Source organism: Cavia porcellus, unplaced genomic scaffold (genome assembly GCF_034190915.1).
Source record: "Cavia porcellus strain 051 isolate PalLab524CR breed Dunkin Hartley unplaced genomic scaffold, mCavPor4.1 scaffold_24, whole genome shotgun sequence".
Lineage (NCBI taxonomy): Eukaryota > Metazoa > Chordata > Mammalia > Rodentia > Caviidae > Cavia > Cavia porcellus.
This window is the reverse complement of record NW_026947507.1, coordinates 42,857,075-42,883,061: the sequence shown is the minus strand read 5'-3', so window position 1 is coordinate 42,883,061 and position 25,987 is coordinate 42,857,075. Positions and strand designations below refer to the sequence as shown.

The 25,987-nt window shown below is 46.1% G+C and overlaps 1 long non-coding RNA gene across 1 annotated transcript; it reads left to right on the top strand.

The window, feature by feature from the left end:
* Positions 1-10,718: 10,718 nt before the first annotated feature.
* LOC134472613 (uncharacterized) lies at positions 10,719-20,138 on the top strand. The gene is made up of 3 exons (XR_010042502.1): positions 10,719-10,813; positions 18,447-18,698; positions 19,139-20,138. It is a non-coding gene; the product is annotated as an uncharacterized LOC134472613 (long non-coding RNA).
* Positions 20,139-25,987: the final 5,849 nt, after the last annotated feature.

Below are 25,987 nucleotides of genomic sequence, written 5' to 3'. Positions count from 1 at the left end.
TTTCTGGAAATAAACTCTAGTTTCTTATTAACTTCTATTAAAGTTAGGGATGCGTTACTATAAAAAAATCACCTTATTAAAGCAAAGTGGCACCTTATAAAAGTCATCATGAGCTAATCTGAAAAGTCACAGGAGAGTCATATTCCTGGGCCAGGCTTGTAGGGTTGCGTAGTCAGCCTCCCAGCTAGAGAAAACCAGACAAACAAACATCACCATTACATTCTTTTTTTTTTTTTTTTTGTCTTTTTCATTTTTATCGGTACCAGGGATCGAACTCACGACCACCTGCTTGCCAGGCAGGTGCTTATGCCGCTGAGCTAAATCCCCAGCCCCACCATTACATTCTTATGTTTGTCATTGGCTGAACCCGACTGCCAGAGATCATGGGAAGTCTCCACATGGTCCATAAGAGCAGACAATGCGATGGAGACAGGTGAAAATGTACCTGGGATGTGTGTGACTCAAGGACCTCATCACATCTGTGTCCTCTGCCATGCTGATCCATTCTCCACCTTGCTTTGAGCTCATCCTTGCTCTCTGGCTTCTGTTCAGCCAGCAGGAGGCACCACCAGGAGCTTGGAAGGGTGTTGATTCCCCTGGTTCCTTCCTTTCTGGTTGCTGCAACCTGTATCAAAAGACCAAAGACCACAGCTGCTATTAGGGAGTACGCCCTACCTCCATTCAGCTATTTTTCCATGTTGGGGCAACCAATACCTCCCCTTGTCCCCTTGTCCAAGGATGGTACTGATGTAGCCATTTCTTGTTAATTTCTTCCAGTCCTGCTAATGCCCTTGTGAACAGTCTCTTGTTATCTCTCCTTGGTTACTTGGTTTGCATTTCTCCCCAGGACTCTGACTGTAGAGGGGCAGACCCTTCCTTGCAAGTGAGGCAGGCCAGACCATAATTTAGAGTAGGATTTATGGTTACAGTTTCTCCCAGCAGCGTACCAGCTAAAAGGTACATCAGTTCTATCGTGACTGCAATGACTAAAGATCATAGCATAGGAAAAGTGGGTCATTGGTTTCAGACTTGTTCTAATTTCTCCTTTAAGAGGTGTCTCCATCTGTAATTCCCTGGTCCACTGTCCTTAATTAGGCTGCTGAAATGTTCTTTGTTATAGAATTTTTGTTCTGTTCGGAGCCCATCAGCTTTTCTAACACCCCCTCGAGGTCGCCCCAGTATTCCTTGCCTGAGAAAGGTGTTTTCTGAGGCTCCTGGTAGAAAAGTCTCCTGGTAAAGCTGCATAGCAAATAAGATTTCCTTGTGATTTCTGGACTTCTTTGATGGATGGAGGGATGGAAAGGGCAGACATTGCATTAATGTTAGGAGAGTTGTATTTCCTTTGGAGGTCAGGCACCTAAAGACACACCAAATACAACACTAATCATAAAAATGTCAAAGATATTTGAACATGAAAATGAATGTAAACCAGGGGTAAGTTTATTTATTCAAGAGATACTCACAGCCTGCATACTAGGTGCTGGTTCTGTTCTAGGTACCAGGGAAAGAATTGTGCCTGTGACCCATTTCCAGCCTCATGATATTCGTATTGGGTTGGTATTAACAGGTGTAATTAGGCATTATTAGCATATTAGCATATTTGTAAATGTGCTAGCTAATTAACTAATTAACTACACGAATGACTGTTCAGCATACCCAGTGGGGATTTATTTGACCCAGTGAGGTCCCCTGGAGACAGGTCTCCCAGAGCATCCCGAGGCTGAGGTTAACAGTGAAGAGTGTTGGTCTATTGGTGGAGACAATGGAGAACTCTGTCACACGTCACATCTGCAGTATAGTGAGCTGTCAGGCAAGGTGCGTCCTGTGTGATGGTTACAGGGACAGGCTGTACGGGAGAAGCCGGTGTGTGGAGCCTGGCCGAAGCACCCACTGCTGGGATGGTGGGGATGTATAAGACCTACTCTACGCTTTTGTTTGTCGCTTGTCCAGTGGAATTCCTGGGCCTCTCCTTCGCAGCTCAGCACTCTCTCCTTGTGTGTTATGTGCACAGCCCTTGTGACTCTTGTGACCCCTACTACATCTCTGTGACTTAGTTATTTTTTATTTTATTTTTTTGGTACCAGGGATTGAATTTATGACCTCAGGCTTGCCAGGCGGGTGGTTGTGCCTCTGAGCTAAATCCCCTGCATGACTTAGTTATTTTTGTACATTTGCATTTCTCTCCATCAGATGCATGCACCTGGCGATTCCTGAAACAATTAGCACTTACCAAATGCTTACAATAGGTTAGGTGACACTGTACTGACCCTTGACAAAGGAACTGCTATCCAAGTTTTGCAGTTGCGAGAATGGATGTACAGAAGAATGTCAAGGAAATCAAGTAAGTTGTTATACATAGGAGGAAGTGGAGTCAGGACTTGAACCTAGGTATCTGGTTGCAGAGCCTCGGTACAAAATACTGCACTGTTCTGTCTCTTGTGGGTTTAATGAAATCCTGCGTGGTGGAAACAATGAGGACATGAGGGACACCACAGGTCCTCCTGGTGTCTGAATTGGGGAGGGATGCAGCCTCGTTATGTCACCAAGCCACTTCATTCATTGGTTCTGATCTGTGTTCCATGCCTGGTCATGCATTTTGAAGGCATCACTACTGACCCCTTAGGGGAGGAAATTTGCTTATTCTTTTCCTCTAGCCATGAGGATCTATCTAGGTTTCCCTTATAATTTTGCCAAAAGCAGGCCTTAAATTATGTATGCCATGGTGAATTGAACTAATGTCCTTATCATCTACGTCCTTATCCTGCTCTAACCCTAGGAGGCTACCAAAGCCAAGAGGCAGTGGACTGGGCTCTGCAAGAAAGGATCCCGATCTGGAGCTCAGAAGTTCAGCTTCAATCTCAGTTCTGCCATTTTCTTTCTTTCTTTTTTGTCTTTTTGAGCCAAATTCTCCCTATGCAAATCAGGCTGGCCTTGAACTCATCTTGTAGCCCAGGCTGGTCTCAAACTTGCAATGATCCTTCTGCCTCAGCCTCCTGAGTGCTGGGATTACAGGTATGCACCACAATGCCTGGCTATCAGTTCTGTGTTTTAACATCTCTGAGCTTCACTTTTCATTTGTACAAACATGAAGGTCTTTCCCAGTTTGGCATCTCTGATCCATAATATTTCTGTCTTAACAGTCTGACTTTATTGCACAAACATTTATTTGATGACTGTTCAGTGCTAATTATACAGCTAAGTATGAAGACACAATCTTTGCCCTTCAGGGACTCTTGGTCTAGCAAGTTGAAGAAATGATATCCTCAGGGCTGGGGATTTAGCTCAGCGGCATAAGCGCCTGCCTTGCAAGCAGGTAGTTGTGAGTTCGATCCCTGGTACTGATAAAAAAGACAAAAAAAAAAAAAAAAAAAAAGAAATGATATCCTCTGGGGCAGATAAGCAGGCATCAAAATAACCTGAGGTCCTGGCGCTCACCTCCAACTTACAGAATTAGGATCTCTGGGGTTCGTTTTATTTTCGATACTGGTAATTGAACTCAGGGCCTTAAACATGCTGAGCAGGTGCTCTGTCCTCAGCCCCAGATTCTCTGGTTCTTATGCACAATAAAGAAGCCTTGCCAGGTTGTATTTGGATGGAACAGATAGATTATCCAGGGATAAGCACTTGCCCCAGGGTGGGTACACATATCTCTCTACCACCTCCATGATTTTGGCCACAACTGCTGTATTATTTACTTGGTACTTTTCTTTAAACATGCACACCTAAGGTCTGAATTATTGTCTTAGTTACTTTAATCATCACTGGAATTAAAATATTCAGCATATGCAACGAAAAGGCAGAGAGATCTATTTTGGTTTACATTTCAGTGTGAAGCTGGCTGGCTCCAAGGTGGGACAGCATGGCAGAGGGGCAAGCGGAGAATGCTGCTTACAGACATGAAGGGAGGAACCCGGAAGAAAACTATAAGCTTCTAGGCCATACCCACAGTGACCCGACTCTTCCAATCAGCTATTATGCCCCTATAATCTAATCATCTTCCTAAGGGCCTGCCTAGAATCACATGAGGTTTTAGGGGAACATCTGGATATAAAACATCATAAGTATATGTATTTAAAACAAAAACTTCATGCCGTAAGTGTTGATGGTAAGCAAATGTTGCTTACCACACTAGCAGGCAATTTTAGTAAAGGAATGCAATGAGAGAACATGTTATACAATGCCAGCAAAATACAGCTAAGAGCCTTGGCTACAGTTTCCTGGGGAAAATGGGAAATTAGCAAGTATGACAGAGACAGGAGATTGTGTTTAGAATAAGGAAGCCCAGCTACTGAAATAGAGGTCAATTAAAAAGTGCTGATAACAAGCCGTTGAATATAGAACAAGATGAGAGAGTTTCAGATGTATTTTCTTAACTTCTGTTTAGAAAATGTCTTACATAAACCGGGTAAAAAGCAGATTAACAACAGTGGCAACAGTAATATGAAAAGCTAGATAGCTGCTCTGGAAGACAGGCAGGAAAGGTATATTCTCTACGATGTCTCACCCCAAAGTACCAGACTGCACTTGGAGAGCTCTGATTTGAAGGAGCCAGAAAGTTCCTGGGCCCTGGCAACTAGTGTGGGCACAGTGAAAGGTCCTCCAGTCTCTAGCAGGAACCCTAGAAGCATCTAGATGACAGGTGAGGGAATCGCTGTGATCTGGCTCCTGTCCCTGGGGCCTTGGTGAATCAGGGAGCCAGCAGAGAGCAGAGAGAGATGTCATGTGATCATTTTAAAAGGATGATTGGCAGCCTTAAACCAATACCCCTGCACCCCACCCTGGGAATAGTCTAGATGACTTAGTACCTTGTTTTTGGGGAAAAACCAGAGTTAGGCTAAGTTGTCATTTACCATAAGAAGTTTAGTTAAGATGGTAACTGAAGTGACTTCTGTGGTGTTCTCTCCAGGTTCTCTTTTGGGGACCACAGCTCCCTTTCCTACTTCCTATGGTGAATGTGCAGGGCTGTCCTTACTGGGACAGGCTCTTGGCTGCAGGGATCTGCCTCTCGAAAGATTCCACCTCTGTCTCTCTCTTTCTGTCTCTGCCTGCCTGTCTGTCTGTCTGTCTGTCTGTCTCTCTCTCTCACTCTCTCTCTCTCTCTTAGTGACTTGCTGAATACAAAGGCCAATCCCCCTTGTCTTAATTTGGGATAACTCTGAAAAGCCATCCCAACCCCAGAAAAATTGGTTCGGGACTCAATTGAATCTGTATCCTGGGCCAGCTCCCATATTTCTGTATTCTTGGTGACATCATGCTATGAAACCAGACAATGGAATTAAGCAATATTAAGTTTCCAGGAAAGTGAATTTCCCTGGAGGAATAAGGGAGCCTCCTTTATGGCTTGTTTTATACAGAGCTGCAAGAGCTGCCGAACTCCTCTTCGAAGCCTTCCATCCAGCATGACTCAGCCCTGTATTCAGGGGACAAGCAATCACGTCTGATTCAATCGATGGATATCCGAATGCATGTGTTGTAATTCAAACACAAAGTCAGCAGCACAGAGAGCGGGTGTTTAGCTGTGTGCACATCTGCCCAGGTGCAGTCTGGCCTCCTCCTGACTGGCTCAGCCTTACTTACCCTGCAGTTCTTGACTATCTCTTCCACCAAGGACCCAGCTGCTTCCTCTGTCACCTGTTTTCTAACACAGCCATCTGTCTCTGCCTTCCCTTGCTGAGGGCCAGGGTTTGGCAAGGCCCCTAGGATGTCTGCTGCTGTGCCAGCTGCAGCAGCCCCGGTATCCCCGGGTGACTTGACATGTACCACAGGCAGAGGCCTTGGTTTCCCCAATGGCTTTGGAGTTGCTGGATGACGCAGCCTAGAAGTGTGGGGGTTATACTATCCCATTGGACGAAGTGTGCTGGTGAGTTACAGGAGTTAGGAAAGAACTAACAAGCCAATGAGTTACATGGTCCTCCGCCCTTCCCTGGACCCTGTGTAGTCTGTCTGTGTCAACCCAGGCTGCTACAACAAAACACCATAGCTCAAGTGGCTGATACCCAGAAACATTGCTTCTTTCAGAGTTGGCACCTGGGGAGTCAGGCATCAAGGCCCTGGCAGGACTAGGGTGTGTGTGTGTGTATGTCAGTGGGGGTCTCCTGGCTTCCTAGGTGACTGCCTTCTCCTTGTATCCTCTCCTGGCAGAAGAGAATGATCCCGCTGTGGTCTCTTCTACCAGGACACCAGCTTCATCCACAAGGCCTCTACCCTCCTGACCCTGTCACTTTCCTAAAGCCCCAACTCCCAGTTCCACAGCCTTAAGGGTTAGGGTTTCAATGCACGAGCTCTGGAGGACGCACACATTTAGACTGTGGCTTAATCTCTGAAAACTTCCTTGTGACTGAGCAACCGGTGGTGCTATTTTGTGAAGCTGGGTAATGTATCCCTTCTATACATAGTCACACCTGGCTGTATATTCACAGTTACTTCCTTCCAGACCGGGGACAAAACCAGTGAGTGCTGAACAAGTTTTCTTCTGCCTAACAAAGAGTGTAATCAGCTCAGAACCCTCACATTTTGCTGGACTAATTTTAGCCTTTTTCTGGGCTAACAAGCCTTTCAGGCTTAGTGGTCTCACTTTTAACCTTTGTGTGGCTTGCAACATAGGGCAGCAAAGCAGAGATGTGCAGGGCCTCTGTGCTGGTCCAGAGCTACTTGACACTGCCACTGCTGGGTGCACCCAGCACTGAGACATTATTTTCTCGTCAAAATGTGATGAGTACCGAAGCCCATGAGAACCGAGGTACAGCTGTATTGCTAGCCTTCTCCCTCTCTCAGGCCCAGTGATTATATCACCAATAAATGCTTCGGTGCCTGAGATGTGCTTCAGGCCCTGTGTTCCCAGGAACCTGGAGCAAGATAGCATGTGAGAGAGCTCTTGTGTAGGTTTAAATGATATTTTGTGTTTAGCATCCAAATGTGTAGGAAATACCAACACACATGTTGTGGTGGAACTGAATGAATTTGTATGTAAACACATAAACCGATGAGGAAACATCTAGAGAGGTGGTCAGAGCCATGGAGTCCATGCAATGTTAAAGTGAATGCCTTGGCTGAATGTGGTGGCGCACACCTGTGATCCTAGCACTCTGGGAGGCAGAGGCAGGAGGATTGCAAGTTTGAGCCCAGCCTGGACAATTTAGTGACCTGATAAAACCCTGTCTCAAAATAAGAATAAAAAAGGACTGAGGATGTAGTTTAGCACGAAAGCCACACACACACACACACACACACACACACACACACACACACACATGTATTTGTCCTCTCCAGCTGCATTATAAAAGACCACACAATGCTGTGGCTGGGAACAGCACCTGTTTATTATTTCCCAGTTTGTAGGTGGCTCAGGAACCTGCGAGGAACTTTCACGTAGCTGGTGATTCTGCCTTGGGAGGCCGTGGTCAGTGTAGGGAGGTGACAGGGATAGGGGAGGCTCAAGGCCCAGTTTGAAGGGCGGGCACTGCTTAGGATCAGTCTGCTGGTGCTGGCACACAGTGGGCAATGCAAGGCAGCCTTGTGACTTGGCAGTGGCCTTCCTCCAGGTACAGGAAGAGCGAGCCCCTAAGAGGAGCTGTAGCTTTTGTGTACTGAGTCTTGGAAGTGGCATCCTGCCATTTCTGCCACAGTCTATCCTTTTATTTTTGAGACAAGGTCTTGTTATATAATTTAAGCTGGCTTTGAATTCACTAGGTAGCCCAGGCTGGACTTTAAGGCAATTCTCCTGCCTCAGCCTCCTTAGTGGTGGGTTTACAGGCATGCCCCACCATGCCAGGCACCCAATTCTGTTCTTCGGAAGTGAGTCAGTAAATCCACCTACATTCGGGGGAGGTGATCATACAGGGTGTGAATGCAGGGGTTATTTTTGAGGCTGCCCACCCAGTCCCCACACGTGTTATCCCACCATCCCTTGCATCAATTCTAGCAATTACTCAGCTAAAGCTGAACAATTCTTGCTATTTTTGTTTTCGGTGGTGCAGGATCTGAACATCCTGATTCTCCCAGCTTTGTTGGTGACAGGATTTTGCATAGTGCTGGGACAAGTGTGGCATTCACATGGACCCAGAGGTGGGTGGATTCTGGGAACAGCAAAGGGACAGGTCATCCTGGAGCATCCTGAGGGGGAGGCGATGGGCCAGAGAAATAAGCACTGTGCGTTCCAGGCTACTAAAGCCATCTTGCCTTTGCAAAGAGGCAGAGAAGGACTTAGCACAGCACCGGTCACTCCATGTGACCTGTTGTGTGTGAGGGACAGCTGCAGTGTGAGCTGAGGGAGATGGGTTCTCTGTCCTCCACGTGGAGTTTATTCATAAGTAACCATAGCTGCAGAAGGTAACCACGACAAAGACATTTGGGGACCATCATGCATGTTCCGGAGCCACGAGTGAGTGCCCCACACCCACATCAGCTGGGAATAAGGCAGGGCAGGCTCTGACCACCAGGCTGGGCCAGCTCCTGGGTGCAGTCCAGCATCCAGGTCCTCCCACAACCCCAGGTGCCCCGAGGCACTTGGGAGCAGTATTGTTTGTGTGTTTAAATTAGACTTGATTATTTGGAGCAGTTTTATTTTATTTTATTTTATTGGTATCGGGGATTAAACTCACAACCTCATGCTTGCCAGGCAGATGCTTGAGCCACTGAGCTAAATCCCCAGCCTAGGGCAGTTTTTGAGTCATAGCAAAATGAAGTGGAAGGGACAGATTTCCTGCATATCCTCATTTCCCTTCTAATCCCGCTTTCCGTGTGTGCATGTGTGCTGTGTATGTGTGTGTGTTGCTAGGCACAGAGCCTTCACCCTGAGCTGCATCCTCAGCCTTTTCTATTTTTTTATTTCAAGACACTAAGTTGCTAAGTTGCCTAAGCTGGACTGGAGTTTGTCATCCTCCTGCCTCAGCCTCTCAGAGAGCTGGTATTATAGGTCTGGGCCACTGTGCCTGGTTCAGCAGCAGCTTTTAAAACATTTGTTTTGGAGCAAAGCAGGGGTCTGGGGAAGGAGAGGCTATGGCTTCTGGAGGAACCCAGGTGAGATTCTCAGTCTCATGAAGACCACATCAAGTCCCCCTGTCACAGCAGTGGAGTCCCCAGCTGCTGGTGGACCAGGCCCAGGACCAAGCAGCCATAGCTGTGATCCTGCTTAATCTCACCTATTTGCTTTTCTCTTCCATTTGTTTGTATTTGTTTTGTTTCATATGATTTTTTGAGATAAAGTCTCCCTATGTAGTTCAGGCTGGCCTTGAACTCACTGTGTAATCCACTGGCCACATGCGTGCAAAGTGGCTCCTCCCTGTTGATGACGCTTCTTTAGTGACAACTGCAATTCACAAGCGCTTGACAGTTTACAAGGCTCTTCTACGTCTACTACTTCAAGGTGATCCAACTGCAACGACATTATTTTTATTTCACAACCAAGCATCAGTTTTTCCTTCCTGCTAAAGACTGCTTCCCTCAGGTTTTAGCTAAGTAAAAAGTCTATAGTGCAGGGGTAGGGCCCTTACTGGAGCCCTTACCTCAGGAGGCTGTGGGTCCAATCCCAAGCATCAGAAGGAAAGAGTCCCTGTGATAAGACTCAATTCTGGGGTCAGAAGATCAGAGGTTCTGGATGACTCACACCCAAGAGGAAATAAATCTGGCTCCCAAGACAACCTCAGAAAGACTTGCAGTGAGGATGGCAATCTCACCAACCCAAAAGCATCCTTTTGTACTTGGTCCAAAGATTTGGAGCTCAGTCCTTTAGGTAAATGATTATGGTATTTTTTTTTTTTATGTCTTTTTTCCTTTTTATCGGTACCGGGGATCGAACTCACGACTGCCTGCTTCCAAGGCAGGCACTTATGCCGCTCAGCTAAATCCCCAGCCCCAGGTAAATGACTGTGAATTTTCTGATTCAACTAAGGAGATGGCGAGGGGTTGTATGGACCCTAACTGAAATATTAAGGATCAGGCAGCAAATGGGGACTCTAACTGGGCTTGAAACTCGGGGTCCCCACCCTGAGCTAGGCTGAGGGTAAAAGCTGGGGAGTCTGAGACAGAACTGTAAGAAGCTCAGCCAGTTTTTTTTTCCGGGCATTAGTCACAGAGCTCCCTCTGTCTGTCCCTGTCCTCTTCTTAGCTCCATTCTGCTGTCATGGTGATGGATGACTTCTGAGGGATGCCCCTGTCTTAATGCATCCGCTCTCCCTTCTCCAGGGAGCTGCTTTTCCTGGTGCTTCTCCCTGGATGGCTCCATTTGGATCAAGGCACCGATCTGCACCATTCTGGGGGCTCTCAGCTTCTCAAGGGTCCCACCAACCACATCCTTTTTGCAGGATCACTTTATGGACTGAGAGCCAAAACAGGCTCAGGGGTCTCCACAGCAGGAAGAAACTCAGGAAACAAGCTGGCAGCATTAGGGAAAGAAAGAGACGAGGGGAAGTGAAGAGAGCTTTTCCCCTGCATGCTATCCATAATTCATGCAGAATACCCAGAACAGTGCCAGGTACATGGCAGACACTCGAGATGCATTAGCCATCATGGTAATTATCGTCATCATTGACTTCTGAATTTCTCGTGGCCATGTGTTATTTTTCCCTTTGTGATAGTGACCTCTGAAATCTAATGGGTAACATTGGGGTTACCCCCACTTCATGGGGTCCCTTAATGGCACTGAAATGAAGCTGGTGCTCCGTAGAATTTGTCTTCTGCATCTTTCTTGTCTAAGTTTCTGTGTCTCTCCCATGTGCCTAGCAGTACGTTGATGTGGATTCAGCCTTGGACTGAGGGAGGGAGTTTCATTCCCTTGGACGTCCCAGGGAGCACATTATTCGAAAGCGGCTCTCAGGTAAGAGCACTGTTTTACCTAGGAAACAGCAGCATGGTCACTTGTGGGAGCACATGGCAGGCAGTGAGGGGCTGTGTGTTTGCAAAGGACACTGTAATTTTCTTATCTCTGGGAAGTCAAGGACTGAGAGAGCTCATCTGGATGTCACCATGAGTGTCACTAACTGTCCTCTGAATGACATCTGCCACTCTCACATGGGCTCTGTATTTCCCTGGAGACCTCGAGGTGGATGAGTAAGATGCTGACACCGCCTTCTGACCCTCTCAGATCTGCATCCTCCCTGGGGACTCGAGCCTCTTGACTTTTACACCGATGTGCACCTTTCCAGCTCAGCAAGCTCTTCACAGACATGGGCGCTGCATTGTTACCCTGAGCTTTGCCTGCTTATCTCCTGCAGTGACTGTCATCTCCCCAGTGCTTGTCCTGGGATCTGGTGAGCCTCTATGTGAGTGGCATGTCACGTAGTGTCACCTCATCCCTATTAAATAGGGTTAGGTGCTGGAGTAAGTCTGCTCTGTAGATGAGGAAGTGGCCTCATAAGGCCTATGTTTTTATTGATAGCAGACACATTGGGCGACTGTGTTAATTCTCTCTTTTCCCTCTTTAATGATGAAGACTGGAAAAGCTATATACTTTTTTTCCTTTATACCTTCCTCCCTTCCTTCCTTCTTTCTTTGCAGCTAAAAGTGGTCATCTGACGGTATTGTCCAATGAGATCTAATTGGAAATCTTTGGCTGTTTTGAGGGAAAAAAATCCATTTTCCTATAAATGGGCAGATGTTGCTGTAGTGACCTCCCTTCAATTTGTCTTGACCATGGATGTGATATCTGGAGCAGGTGCAGCTGTCTTGAGACCATTAGATTATAAAACCTAGCAACCTAAGGATGGCTGAATGGAAAGGACACTCATGGAATTTCTGGTGGCATCTTTGAGGTCTAAACTGGTAAAAATAGCCACCTACCTCTAGATGCCCACCCCTCAACAGTGAAAAGTTATGTGGCAATTCTTGGGGACAGTGAGCTGAGAGCCCTCCATCGGCAGAGTCGCAGAACTTTGCTGTGCCTTAAGGCTATGTGCTCCTTAGTGTGGCAGGAGGGGAGCTTAAGCAGGCAAATTTGCTTTCCTCATAAGACTGAGTTTTGTTTGTTTACTTATCTGTTTTTTAGAGACAGTAGGCACTCCTGGTTGGTGTTGAGCTAACTAGGTAGGCCTCAGTCAATCTCAGGATGCTCCTGCTTCAGCCTCCTGAGTGCTGCGATTACGGGCTAGCTGGACTCAGAGATTTGAACAGCGCCTGCGGTGAGCTGTCCGCCGGGGTGGTGCTGATCTGCGCATTATGCTGAGAAACTTGGGCACCGTCCAGGCTGTGGCCACCCCAGATGCTGCGGCTGACTCTGTGGCGGCAGCAAGGAGAGGCCAAAGTGTGTGCGTGTGCATGCGTGGGTGTGCAAGTGTGTGCTGCACTAGTGTGCATGCAAGCAATGTGTGTGTCTGTGACCCTTAGAACGCAAGGCGACTTTACTATTCCAGTGAGAGACACCCCTGCCACCGGGGCAAGCTCACTGGCCTTGCACTTTCGAAATAATCTTCACTAGAGGAAACAGCAGGTCTGGAAGGAGAGGGGCTGGGGTCTTTGCAGGGATCTGGAGTCAGGGACAAAAGAGCCTGAGCTCATTTCCCAGCCCCTTTGGTCCTGGGGCAGCACTCACCCGGGAACTGTGGGATACAGAGTGGGAGTGGTGCTGGTTTTCAGAGGGAGGGGGAGGCAGGCCGGCTATTGCTCTTTTCCTGAAGCATCTCGGGGATGTGTCCCGCCTGGGCCTTTGTTCATGACACAATTCTGAGGGCACCTCCAGATTCCAGGCACAGCTGCCAAATCTTGCTTTGTTTTCTGAGCATCCAGAGATCAGAACTTCCACCTTTTTACTGTCCGGTCTCATCCCAACCCTGCCAGACAGGATGTAGACCATTTCTACCCCTTATTTCCCATTTCTCAGCAAGGGCACAGTCTTGAGCCCCGCCCCCCGACAGTAACTACTAAGAAACTGCCATGGATAAAACAAAAACAAAAAACAAACATAGGCCAGTTGCTAAGTTACATGAACTCTTAAAAGCTTTTGAGAAATAGCTGGTACTGATCTTGGCTGAAATCTAAATGGAACCCTTTTTTTCCAACTCCATTTAACCCCTTTCTGATCCTTTCACTGCCCCATCTAGTGGATTCTATTTCATCCCTTGATTTCTTTTCTGATTCCCTGGTCTGGGGCTTCTGTGTCTCCTATCTTTTTAAGACCCCAGGCTCTCTCTTCCATGGGAACTGGCAGGGAAAATGGGGACAGATGCAGCAGCAGCATGGTGCAGGTGACAAGCCAGACTAAGGAGGGTCCATCTACTCTGCAAGGGGCCCTGTCCTATGCCTCATGTTACTTGGATGTTCCCTTTGGAAAGACCTCTGTTTCCACAATGTGGAGGGAGCCCATTGCAATGCCGGATAACCTTGGATCAAATATGTTGTTTTATAATGTTCAGCTTACTTCACTAGAGCCTTGCTTCCTTAAGATTACTGACCTGCAGCCCTGTTTCTGAGCATTTCTCCTTATCTTCCCACTCCATGAAAACCCCATATAAAAACAAAGGAGCAATTCTCAAGCTCCCATTACAACATTATGGTGGGCTCAATAAATATTTGTTGAACAAATAATCACTTTCTTTCTTATTCAGCCCTCAACCTTAGGCTAGAAGGGCTAGGGAGAGTACATTCTGTTCTCTAGGAAGTTAAGTCACAGAGGAGGACGTGATGATTCTAGATGGCTAATAGAACTTTCTTGTCCCCAGCTCCTTGTGCTGGACTGTTTTAGAGTCCCCACCAGGCAATGGCTCAACAGATCTTTCTATTTTTGAGTCTATGACTTGTGCTTGGACAGAGAGCAATGGATTTCTTTAAGTTGCTATGTTTCTGGAGTTAACTCCAATTGCCTTTCCTGCCTTCCTTTCCAAATTACCTAGCTTTTCTCATTGTTTGAGTCCCCCTTTAGACTCCTCCTTTTCTGTGAAGGCATCCCAAGAAATTGAGCCCAGAAGTCTCTCTGTTTAGGCACTCAGAGTCAAGATATGCAAGATCATTTGATTAATGCTAAATTACTTGTGTTTTCCATTGTTGCCAGTCAGCCAGTTAAGAACTGAGAAATTCCCTACATGTAATTGAATGAACAGCATTGAGGAACATTCTGGGTATTAGCATAGAAATCTGGAACCTTAAAATGAATGAAGAAGGACTTAGTTGTGATGTAGGCACAAACTCCTGCCCTCTGTGCTCACTCACCCTGTCTTCGGTCCGTCTCCTGGGCACTGCCCTTCACCCATCTGCTGTCTCTGTATGAGGCCCGCCTGCTTTGATGGACCCCTGGGTCTCACATACTCTTCCAGCCAGAGATCATATGTCCTTTTCTCTGTTTTGCCTAACCATTTTTCCCAAGAGTAAGACTCTACATCCTTTTGAGGGCTCCCTCACCCCTGGACCCAGTTCTCTGGCACACAGACAAGTTGCACTTTGCCAGATATCTTTGGGGTGATCTTCCCAGCACAGTCAGTTTGGAAACTTCAGCTTTGTATCTAGGTTTAACAAAGGCTTCATTAGTGTGTGATTATCCACTCTACAAAGGATTCCTTTAAATAGAAAATTCCCAGAATGGGCTTAAAATAGGTTTAATTTAACCCAAGTCCAATTTGTACACCCTGTTCAATAACACGCTGATTGTTAAAGATGAGGTACACTTGTGCTTATTTATAGACTAATTGCATGTGTGTCCTTTTCAACTCCCCACTTCTTACCTAGTAGGCCACACTCCCTCTTTCAGATTCTTCCAGACTCACTTTAGGGAGATGGTTATTTATTTCCTGATGGAAAGTGCTCCTTTGGACAGCTCCCCCCATCACTACTACCCGAGTTCAGTGGGGATTCTTTTCCACCAGAGGCTGTCCCAAGATATCAAGATACACAGCCTCTTCCATTCCACTTCTCTTTTAAAGACCTCTCTCTCTCTCTCTCTCTCTCTCTCTCTCTCTCTCTCTCTCTCCCCCCCCATGGAATCAGCAACTCCAAAATCCATACGTCATTGTCACTGTGTCTCTGGGTGCTCACACTAGGTGACATTCATGCTAATCATGGTTTTTGACGTAATAGATGGTCTTATGGCTGGTATCTACCATCAAAACCAGCAAAGGGACCTCTCCTCTTTTTAGCTGACCTGTACTTCCTATTTCACAATAGACACTGTATTAGTCTTGTTTTCTGTTGCTATAACAAAATAACTGAGCCTGAATACTTTATGGAGAAAGAAGCTTATTTAGTTCACTGTTTGGGAGGTGGAATGTCACACATTTCACTGGCTGTCGTGAACACCTCTGGTAGTGTCACATCAGGGTAAATGGCATCTGGTGGGCCTCTGTGAGAATGACAGTCCACATGGTGAGACAGGAGAGTGGCAAAGGGCCACTCTTACTGTTTTATAGCAAGCAAACTTTTCACAAGAATTATAAAAATTTCTTATGAGGGTAGTTCCTACCATCACTTCCCACTAAACATCATCTCTTAATGTCACCATTAATGTCATCCTGCTGGGGACTGAGCTTCCAACCCCTGAACTTTGAGGGCCGCACTCAGAGCATATCCAAGCCAGAGCAGCTGTCACCACATATTCTAGTGTGTGTGACACATGGTCCTCATGCCACACTCATGCTGGTAGGATTCTGGCTAATCTGGTAAAAAATGCAGGCAATATAACAAGAAAATTCAGCTTGCCATGCAGCGTTGCTTGAAAGTTATGCCTGGGATCCACAGGGTCGGTTATCTAGAGGCAATTGCTAAAGACAAGGTGGTTTATCAATTTATTCATATCATCTCATAGTTGTTTTTTCTAAAGTGTCACCCCCTTCCTCGCAAAATCTTCTCTGCTTTAACTGTGTGTCTCAAACTTTCATGTGGTGTGAATCCTGAGGGTACCTGTTAAAGTATAGATTTTGATTTAGCAAGTTGAGGATGGGGCCTAAAATTTTTATTTTCAACAAGCTCCTGAATGACGCTGAGGATGCTGTGGATCACACTGTGAGTAGCAAGGTCCCATAAATTGCATCCCTAAATGTGGCTGTGATCATGCTGTGCCCCTACTTGAAATCCACCAACAACTCCCACCTCCTCCAAGGTTAAACCCAACAGCCTTAGATGCATTAAAGGGTCTTTACAAACAGCCTCCTGCCTGTCTGTCCAGTGTTACCTGTCAAGTGCCGCTTCCTTACTCTTGCCCAGGCCTTAGTCCTCATTGACCCAGCGGACTCCCCTCAGCCTTCTAGACAGGACTCCTATGTTGCCTTTTCTGGGAATCCTTACCTGTCACCCCGAGGCTTCTTGTTTCTTCTCTGGGTTCCCCAAAGATCTGCTGTGAGCCTCAGTTGCATACTGCATGGCTGGAAAACTATGCCTGCCTTTCCTTTTCCTCATTAGTGTCAGTTCCCACGGACTCATGGATCATCATCTCTGTTTTTGTCTTTTTCTTTTTTTTATCGGTACCGGGGATCGAACTCACGACCACACACTTGCAAGGCAGGTGCTTATGCCGCTAAACTAAATCCCCAGCCCCTAATCCCGGATCATCATCTCTGAAGCTCAGACCCACTGGCCCTCAGCACAGTACCTGGCATAATTAATACATACACAAGTGGATGTGGAAATGAGCTTGCGTTTTGGCTTTTTGCTCCTTACACAGTGCTTGCTCAGCTGAGGTCAGGCTTTCTGTGATTGTCGTTTGCTAAGCTCTCCTTTGCAGAAATCTGTGTTCAAGCTTCTGTCTGGGGAGATGAATCCGATGTGCAGGAGTCGTGTCTAATTCCATGGCCTGAACATTAGCAGCAGTTAATTCATTGCTGTTGTTTGGAAAATGTTAATTAATCAACATGATTCTTCTGCTGCTCGAGGGAAAAAGTCAAATTGCTTTAAAAGCAACATTTACCTCTTCAGGTGACTAAGCTTTGCTAACTAAGACAGAGGTTTTCAATCCAAGTTGTCCATTAGACTCACCTGAGGGTCTTTTGAAAAATTCTGATGCCCCCAGCAATTCTCACATAATCAGTGTGGATGGTGAGTCTGGCATCAATAGTTTAAAGAACAACAGAGAAGATTCTTGGGACTCATGGCACCAAGTTAAGCATCATAACTAGCAATCTTTACTCTATCCTAATAATCAGCTGCCACTTATCTGATGATGGATTATTCAACTATTGTTCCTCTTTGCAAAATCTTGATTTAAATTTCTTCTTGACATAATTAACATAATTCTTGATAAAGTTCTTACTTCTTTGTATTCACTAGCTTTCATTTACTGCTTCCAAGCAGTCTGTAATTTTACTACGGAGTTCTTTTGAACCAAAGCCTGGGGGCATCAATCCCAGGCAGATGGAGAGAGAAAGCCCACTTTAAATTTCTCTCCATTAACCTTGGGCTTGTCTGCTTGGCTCTGCAGTGAACTCAGGAGTGGAGTTCAGATGAGGTCAGCGGTACAGTCTTTTAGCTTTCCTGGTATCAGTTTCGGTGGAGTAATTTCTTTGAAGCATTGTAGAATCTGAGGACCCTGGACATGATTTGTGGATTCATGATCATTTTGAAATCAAGTTGCTATTGACATCCCTTCCTTGACACAGAATAATAGTTGTAAAACCTTATCCCTCAGAACCTGGAAAAACCAGAGGGGCTTTCATTGTGGACCAGTTTTCTCCCCATATGGGACAGAAATTCAAAGGCTCCCTCTTCCCTTGTAATTGTAGGTCAGCAGAGTTCGAGAGCCCACATCTCATGCAGGGAATTTTTTTTTTTTTTTTTTTTTTTTGTCTTTTTCCTTTTTATTGGTACCGAATGCAGGGAAATTTGAAAGCATCTCATGAAGGCTGTAATGCTTTCTGGTACCAAACCCAGAGTACAAACAAGAAGGAATAGGCTGGCCAACTTTTGGTCAACTGATAGTTTAGTCATTCGTAACTTCCAATATGGTTCAGGAGAGGGTTGCTTTTTAGCTGATACACATTTCCAGTAGATTTTCTACTCCAACTTGTAAAGATGTTTCCTGGATATGATCATGGGCTTTAAAGTGGTTTTCACCTAGGTTAGCAATGCCTCGATGACACTAGAAAAAGCTGAGATTTATAGGAAAACTTTAAAAGCAAATTCACTCTAATTTACTTGAAGGTAGGTGCTGTTCTGTTGAATTTTGGATTTTTCCCTCTACCTTTCCCACCTTGCCTTGCAGATTGTAGATATTCATAAATGACAGTAAATAAATATAGCTAAATATTTTGAGTGCTTATTAGACCCAAGTACTTTATGTACAATCGCTTGTTAAATCTTTCCATTAGCTCTGGGTGCTAAAATCAGTACCCAGTTTTGCAACTGGGACTGTGGAAAATGGTTCCAGGTCATTCAGCTAGTATTCGGCCCAGGTTTGTGTGGTTACAAACTTTTGGTTTGAATTCATTTGGTTGTCTTAATATAACTCTAGAAGGCCTCTAAAACTACAAGGTGAGGGATGCAGTCTTATCACTTTCGTTGTCATTGAGACACAATACTTGACTCTCACAATTTGAAAGGTATGACAGACAAGTACGGCACAGAAGATCTGCTTACCACATGGTGGACAGGAAGCAGGGACAATCACAGGAAGACCCAGGAAGGGAGATATAACCTCCAGGTCACACCGACAGCGACTCACCTCTTCTGAACAGATCCCTGCTTCTAACAGCAAGTCAGCCATAACACCCCTCTAATCCCATCACCTTCCAAAGGCCCTGCTGGTGTCCACACGAGGCTTTGAGGGGACATCCGGATACAAACCACAACAGGTGAGATTTGTAGAAACACCGATTTCTGGGTTCTACTCTCTAGAGATCCTGACTCAGTTGGCTTGGTGTGGGTTCCAGAAATCTCCAGCCTCTCAGGTACATGCTTGGCTGAGCACGTCAGCCCAGCTTTCTTGGTGATTATAGAGAGCTGGATCTTCATCTCACATGGTTCTTGTTGAGATCCTCAAAATCATTCTCCTAGGTAGTAATGTGAGCTGATCACACATCAAGAAGATTCTTGATTGGGATGAGTACACATTTCACTGCAGTCTCTTCTGAAGTAAGTAGCTTCACCTATTTGCTGGAGTGCTCCCTCCCCATGTTACTCTCTCTAGGATTAATGAAAAATCACAGGCAAGGAAAGCTCTCTGAAGGAAGGAAGCGTGGAGCTCCTGAATACCCTTCAGCACTGTAAATTATGCTCTTGTGTATTCTCTCAGGTGTGGCGTTTCCATCAGCCTTAAATATTAACTCTTCAACGCTCTACGGAAGTGATGGCTCACATCTGGGGTGATACAGGTTCGCTTCCCCAGTGAATTCTACAGTGAGATTTAAGGAAGCACCTGAGACTCTGGACAGCAGAAGGCAACCGAGGTCTTTCTTCTTCCCACCTGCCCTGGAGAACAGGTATGACAGACAAGTGGCTGTGGAGAACAACTGTCCTTGTCCTCTCCACTATGGGGAGCTCGAGCTTCCAGGGACCATGGGTGCCATTGACAGCTCATTACTCCTTTGAAGAAAAATACTTTTAAATTGCAAAATGTATCCTACGTGTCAAAGTGAGTGTAAGATGTGTGTGTACAATCGAAGAATAACAGCAGAGCACACCATATACGACCCCTTGCAGGGCACACATAGGCCTCAGAAGCCTGGTGCATGTGCACACGAGCACACGCCCAGCCTTCCTCCCTACCCCTTCTTTCTCCAGTTTTGTTGTTATTTCAAATATTTACCACTTACACAAGAGTCACACTGCTTATATTTAACTCAAGGCAAGGTTGGTCCTAAGGGCTTAAATCTGAGCTGCCTAGATTCTACCTTAGCCTTACAGCTGACCAGCTGTACAGTAGTGGGAAAGGAATTCAGCTTCTATGTGCCTCAGTTCCCACACCTGTGAAATGGGAGCAAGCGTAGTTGCTACCTTATAGAGTTTCTGGTGCAAGCCTCTCTAACAGGCCCTGGTGTGTAATAAACACCATGATGATAGCAGTTATTGTCATGTACGTATGCTGAAATCTGCTTTCCTGTGGAACAGTGTTCACAAATGTCTAGTGAAGGGCTTTCAGGAGACATTTCCAGTCCATTGTGGTCTGATACTCTGGTAAAATAGAATAACATTGGCTAATTTTAAAAGATGAAATAAAAAGCACAGATATTCAAGTTTTTATTGTTAGAGTCAACAGAAATAAAACTACAATATCAGACTGCTGTGTTTATAAGTGATGACTTTCGATTTCTGTACTTTCTTGTCATGAGTCAAGTAAACGGCCTATACCTCTCACCAACTCACAGGTTCACCTAGTTGATCTGTCTCAGATTTCTGCACACAGATTTTTTTTGAGTCCTCCAAGTGGCCTATTCCTTTTGCAGAAAATAAACTGTTTGCTGGGTGGCCCTCTGGAAGTTGTTTATCTTAAACTGCTTTACATTTGCTAGAAATACCAATGATTTTAAAATAAACACACATTTAATAAGTGCTAGTTATCAACAGAGACCTGAGAGGTGTGTGTGTTTTATCAAGTAATAATTTCTGCTGTTAAGGAAACTCCTCTGTCCAGATAAGCAGCCATGGAGAAATGCAGATCTGCATTCTGATTTTTCGGACTCAGGATTAAGACAAGAGTGAACCTCTAGTTGTCCAAGTCCGGAAGTAGACCATGTTGAAGGTTTGTGTTTCCCCTCCTCTCTTCTCCAGCAGAGCCTTGAGCCCTATAGATGCTCGAGGGGCCCCCAGGACAGCTGCGGGCAAACACATGGCTGGTATAAGCTGAACCTGTGAATTTACCAACACGCTACCCCTTCTGATGGTGAAAAAAGGAATTTCAAAGGATCCAATCCAGTATTTCGGCTTTTAGGTTGCACCTGTTCTATCTGAGGCTGTGTCTATCTCAGCCTCTCCCTACAGATATGTCAAACAGTTCCCAGGGAACAGAGCCCTCCCATCTCCGGAAGCTCACAGAAACTCAAGTGCTGGTGGGAAGGATGACCCAGGGGTGCCCCTTTGCTCTGCGTCCTGGCCTTTCAGAGTTGCTGCTGAAACCTGGCCAAGAGGCCATGTCCTCCCATCCCAGGAAACTGGATAAACCTGGCTGAACACAACCGTGCAGACTGAAGCCAGGACTTTTGGGATCCTTTCCCAAGCCCCGTGGCAGTTGTGTGCCGTTTGGGTTTCTGACTGCATTTCTACAGGGACTGAAGTGTATCTACACTTGACTAAGATCAGAATCTAAATTGGAGTTCAGAGCTTCTTCTGAGTTGGAAAATCTCTTTATTTTTAAACTATTATTATTCACATAAGATGAGGGGTCAGAGGCTCTGTCCACCTGATGTGAAAATTATTGTTTTTAATTCTAACAACTCTGGGGCAGCTCGAATTTTAGTCAAAAATAGTCAATCAAGTGACCCTGGCTTAGCATGTGCATTTTTCAGAAAGCCCCAAGAGATGAATTTTTAGAGATTTTCTTTCTGAAAGGTGGAACATGTCAGTTTCCTTCTGCCTGAAATCAGCCTGACAAGATGCATGCCACCACTCCTCAACCTAGGGGACAGGCTGCCAGTGGCTGTCACAGGTTACTGACTCTGCGTTCTGAGGTGTGGGCCTGAGAGAGGAGGAGTGTGGTCCCTCAAGGGTAAAGTGTGTCCTTTGTGTCTCCTCCTCTGCCAGTGTCTTTTGTGTCCCCTTCGGATGTGCTGTGATGGGCTGAATTGTGTCCCTTTCCCCAAATCCATATGTTGGAGTTACAAGCCAACCTGCCTCTGAATGTGACTGTATTTGGAGGCAGGGACCCTAAAGAGGTGAAGAGGTAGGGATGCGACAGCCAGGAGAGGCTTCCGAGGAAGCCAAATCTGTAGATTCTTCCCTCTTAAATCAATCTTCAGAACTACGAGACAAGCATTTCTGTTGTTTAAACCTCCCCATCTGTGGCATTTTGTGATGGTAGCACAAGCAGACTAATACACATACAAGGCTGATCAAAAAATGTATGTGTTTAAATAAGAAAAATTTATCACAGTGAAAGACACATTGTCACTCTGCCCTCTCAAAACGCTCCTCACTTTGAACACGCTTATTCATGCATTCTTCTGGATACTTTCCGAAGCAGTCTTGGAAGTCCTCTTGCGTGAGTGTCTTTATGAGTTGTGATAAAAAATGCAGTCAATTTTGCCACTGGTGCCATCCAACAGAAAGGCAGGACCATGAGAATATCATGGTGTGTCCTCATCTATCTTATTCCCTGGACCTGGTACTCTGTGACTTCTGGCTCTTCTCCAAAATCAAATGACCATGAAAACTCAATGTTTTGAATCAATTCAGGGCATTTGAGGTAGCCATGACAGCGCAACTAGAGACAGTCATGAAAGAGGACTTCTAGAGCTGCTTCAGAAAGTGGCAAGAAAGATGGGAGATGTGAGTTTGAAGCGAGGAGGAGGATTCGGAGTAGGATTCATGGGAATGTGTCTTTTACTATAATAATTAAACATATTAAACATTCACCATAATTTTTGTTCATGCCTCAGACACACATGCAAAGATGGGTGCATGTGGCTACCTTCACAGAGATGCACACACACTGGTCTAGACAGAGACCAGCCCGAAACAGTGACACGGGCAGCACGAGCCACCCTGACACCACCTGCCACATCTCGCTGCCAGGCAGAAGGATCATGAACAGAAATTGTTCAGCTCAGCTCAGACTAACCAGTGGACAGTAACTCAAAGGGAAAAAGACTAGGAAAGTGAGCAGTTGTACAAATCAGAGAAGTGGCAAGAGAGGCAAGTCAGGGAGGCAGAAGAGCAGCAGGCTGAAGTCCACGCCTGGGACATTACCCAGGGCGGCGGACGTGGGAGTGGGGAGTGCTAAGTGCTTCAGTCTGGGCAGCAAAAGGTCTCGAAGGGTCTCAAAGCAGCTGCGTGGCTTTGGTGGCAGCACTCACTTTACCTTCCTGGTCTGTTTTTCTATCTGTGAAAGGAGGAATGTTGGAATAGCACAGTGGTTCTAGGAGATAGGTCTGCACCAGAATCATCTAGAAGGCTTAGTAAAGCATATTGGTGTCCATCGCCAACTTTCTGACCCAGTCTACCTGGGGTGGTGCTTGGTAATCTGTGTTTTTAGCAAGTTTCAAAGTGATGTTGCTGGTGCCGACCCGGAGACCCCACTTTAAGACCTACAGACCAGAGAGGGCTCTCTAGTCCTTACTGGGTCTGAAATCCAGTAACTCTGGGTGGACATCAAAATGAAATGTAACCCTGTTATTATGGTTCTCAACAAGGGAATCTTTCCCTGCAGGGTCCATTTGGCACTGTCTGCAGACATGTTTGTCACAATTTGGAGGAGATGTTACTGGCATCTAGTGTGTAGATCCAAGCATGCTGCTAACCATCCTACAAACACACAGAACAATCCCCAGGACAAAGAGTGATCTGGTTTAAAACACCAGAAGTTCCAAAGCTGAGAAACTTTGCTCCTAGTGATCCAATTTCTGGGAAGTGAGATGGATGCTGAGTTTTGATTTCTCTGGGGGAAACTTCCTCAAGGACTACCCAAGATTCTGTGAGCAGCCTTCTCCTTCAGGAAGTCCACATCCTTGACCACAGCTGGGCTGGACCACTGTGTCTCCTGGGGAACCTGCAGATCTCAGAACCCAGGGCAGGCTCCCAACAAAGCACCTGGGTGGCTCCCAGCAGGGTGCATGCCCAGAGCAACCTCCAGGGAGACCAGCAGGCTGAGCTCTAGATTAGGCCAAACTGGGTGATGATTGCATTATGTTTCGTGTTCTGATTTCACAGACTAGGAAATGAGGGCAGCCCTTTTGAGTTCTGATTTGAAGCTTCATGATCAAGTACTTAAAATACTTGCAAAATACTCTGAGCCAGGAAAAAAAAAGAGGTGTGTATGTGTGCATGTGTGTATGTGTGTGTGTGTATGTATGAGAGAGAGAGAGAGAGAGAGAGAGAGAGAGAGAGAGAGAGAGATCGTGTGTGTGTTAAAAACCACATATTCAAACCATTCCCCATTTCTGCACCTCGCCCTGCCAATTACAATCTGCTTGGTGGTGTGAAACTGACAGCCGGCAGCAGTGATGGAGACAGGAGGAACGGTGAACGAGGGCTTTGTGCATTCTTAGCTTCAGAGAGAATGTTCAGTGGGGCGGACAGGCATGTAACTGGCAGGTTTAGGAATCAGTAAAAACCAAGAACTGGAAGTCCTAATTTATCGTCTGTTTCAATACAAGGCTAGACACAGGCTATTTAATATAATGCATTGTTTACAAGTAGAAGAGAGTGGAAATTATTGATGCATTACAAATGCAGGCAAATGCATCTCATAAGCCAAGGGGTAGGTAATAACAATTGCACAGGACTAAATTTGACTTTAATCCCCTGAAGAATGGCATGCATACTGCTTAAAATGATAAAAGCTGGAGGGGGTGGGGAGAAGGGAAGCCAAGGGAGAGAAGGAGACCCAGGGAGGCAGAGGGAGGCAGAGGAGACTGAGGGGGAGACAGACAGACAGAGATAGGAGAGAAATGAGAGCTGATTTTCTCTTGGGATTATACATTGCTTGATTAGGAAATAGAATGGAAATGGAAAGAAAAGATTTTTTCCCCCCTTAAAACCTTGTTGTGATAAATAGCATCCTGCTTGGCAGGGGAACAGAGCTGGTGTTGTACGTGGTCAAGCAAGCAGCCTGGAGGACTGACAGACCTGCCGGTCTCTTAGATAATCCTGAAGGCAGGAATGGAAAACAAGTCCTTGTTTGAAGAGCACCTGCAGCCTGTCCATGTCCTGCTGACTTCCTTGAGCTCTGGTCACAGCAGCTGAGTGCACACAAGCTTGCTGTATTTGGGCTTAACCTGCCCAGCACTATGACCATAGTGCATGGTGCTTTGGACATAGAAGAGCCCCTTGAATGTTGGTAGGTTGGCTGCAGGATGCTGTCCATGACTCTGATATAGCTGGGCTCCCCATTTCGGTCTGTCATGAAGATGGCTGTCGAGGATGCGAAACAGAGCCCACTTTCTAGCCTCACTGAAGTCTGTGTGCATTGTTATTGACAGAGGTGTTGGAATTCTGGGTGGGAATTTGTGTAACAAGGCAACTCTTCATCCTGGGGCCTCCACTTCTTCATAAAATGGGATTGAATGACAGGCAACATGTTTTGGGTATGTGGCCGCTGCTGTGCTGAAAGCTCTCTGTGGCTTAAATCCATTTTAAGCAGGATTCATCATTATTTGCTTTTGAAAGATGTGGAAACTGAGGCACAGGGAGGTTCTGCAGCAGGTGGCTGGCACAAGAGGGCTGCATACCAGGCAGAAGGAGAAGAGGAAAGCTGTAGGCTGAGGATGTCCCTCCTGGAGCTGAGCTGGACTTTGTCTCGCCTTCCCACCATGGTCCCCTCGCAGTAGCTACCCTGGCGATTTCTTGCCCATGCTCAGCTTTCCATTATCAACATGGTTCACATTTGCCTGGTTTATGGATGTTTGCAGTGCACCATCTGCCTTCTTGGGTGATCCAGTAGCAAACAGAGAGAGAAAGAAGATTGGCATTGGTGGAACTTTCTGTGGCAGCTTTCTAGCTGTGACAGCCAAGTGCATCCAGCCAGGGTCATGGAGCACTGAGTCCCTGGTCATAGCTGCATGAAGTCACTGTCTGTGGAGCTCTCCGAGATAAACACATGAACTCACTGGAGAACCAACAGCATTTGTTTGACCCCATCTGTGTGCTTCAGCTGAATCCTAAGGGCAGTCGGTCATTTCTCCTCTCCAGGCTCACCCAACATAGTAGGCCCTCAGTAAACATCTGCCAATGATCTGACCTGACAGCACCCAGCTTGATAGCAATGCTGCCAGTTCACATCCTCCCCAGGGCTGAGCCTGCAGAATGCAAACCATTTTTATTTGGAAGAATGAACTTGACCATTTGTCTATGCCTTTTAGGTAAGTAGACCTCACAGCCTGCAGTCCAATAGCCTCACAACTGGGGTGTATTTTTGTACCTTCTGTCTCCTGAGTGTTTGCCTGTGAGGCTTGAGGGTGTCAAGCTTGATCCTAGTTACCAGTCACTTCCT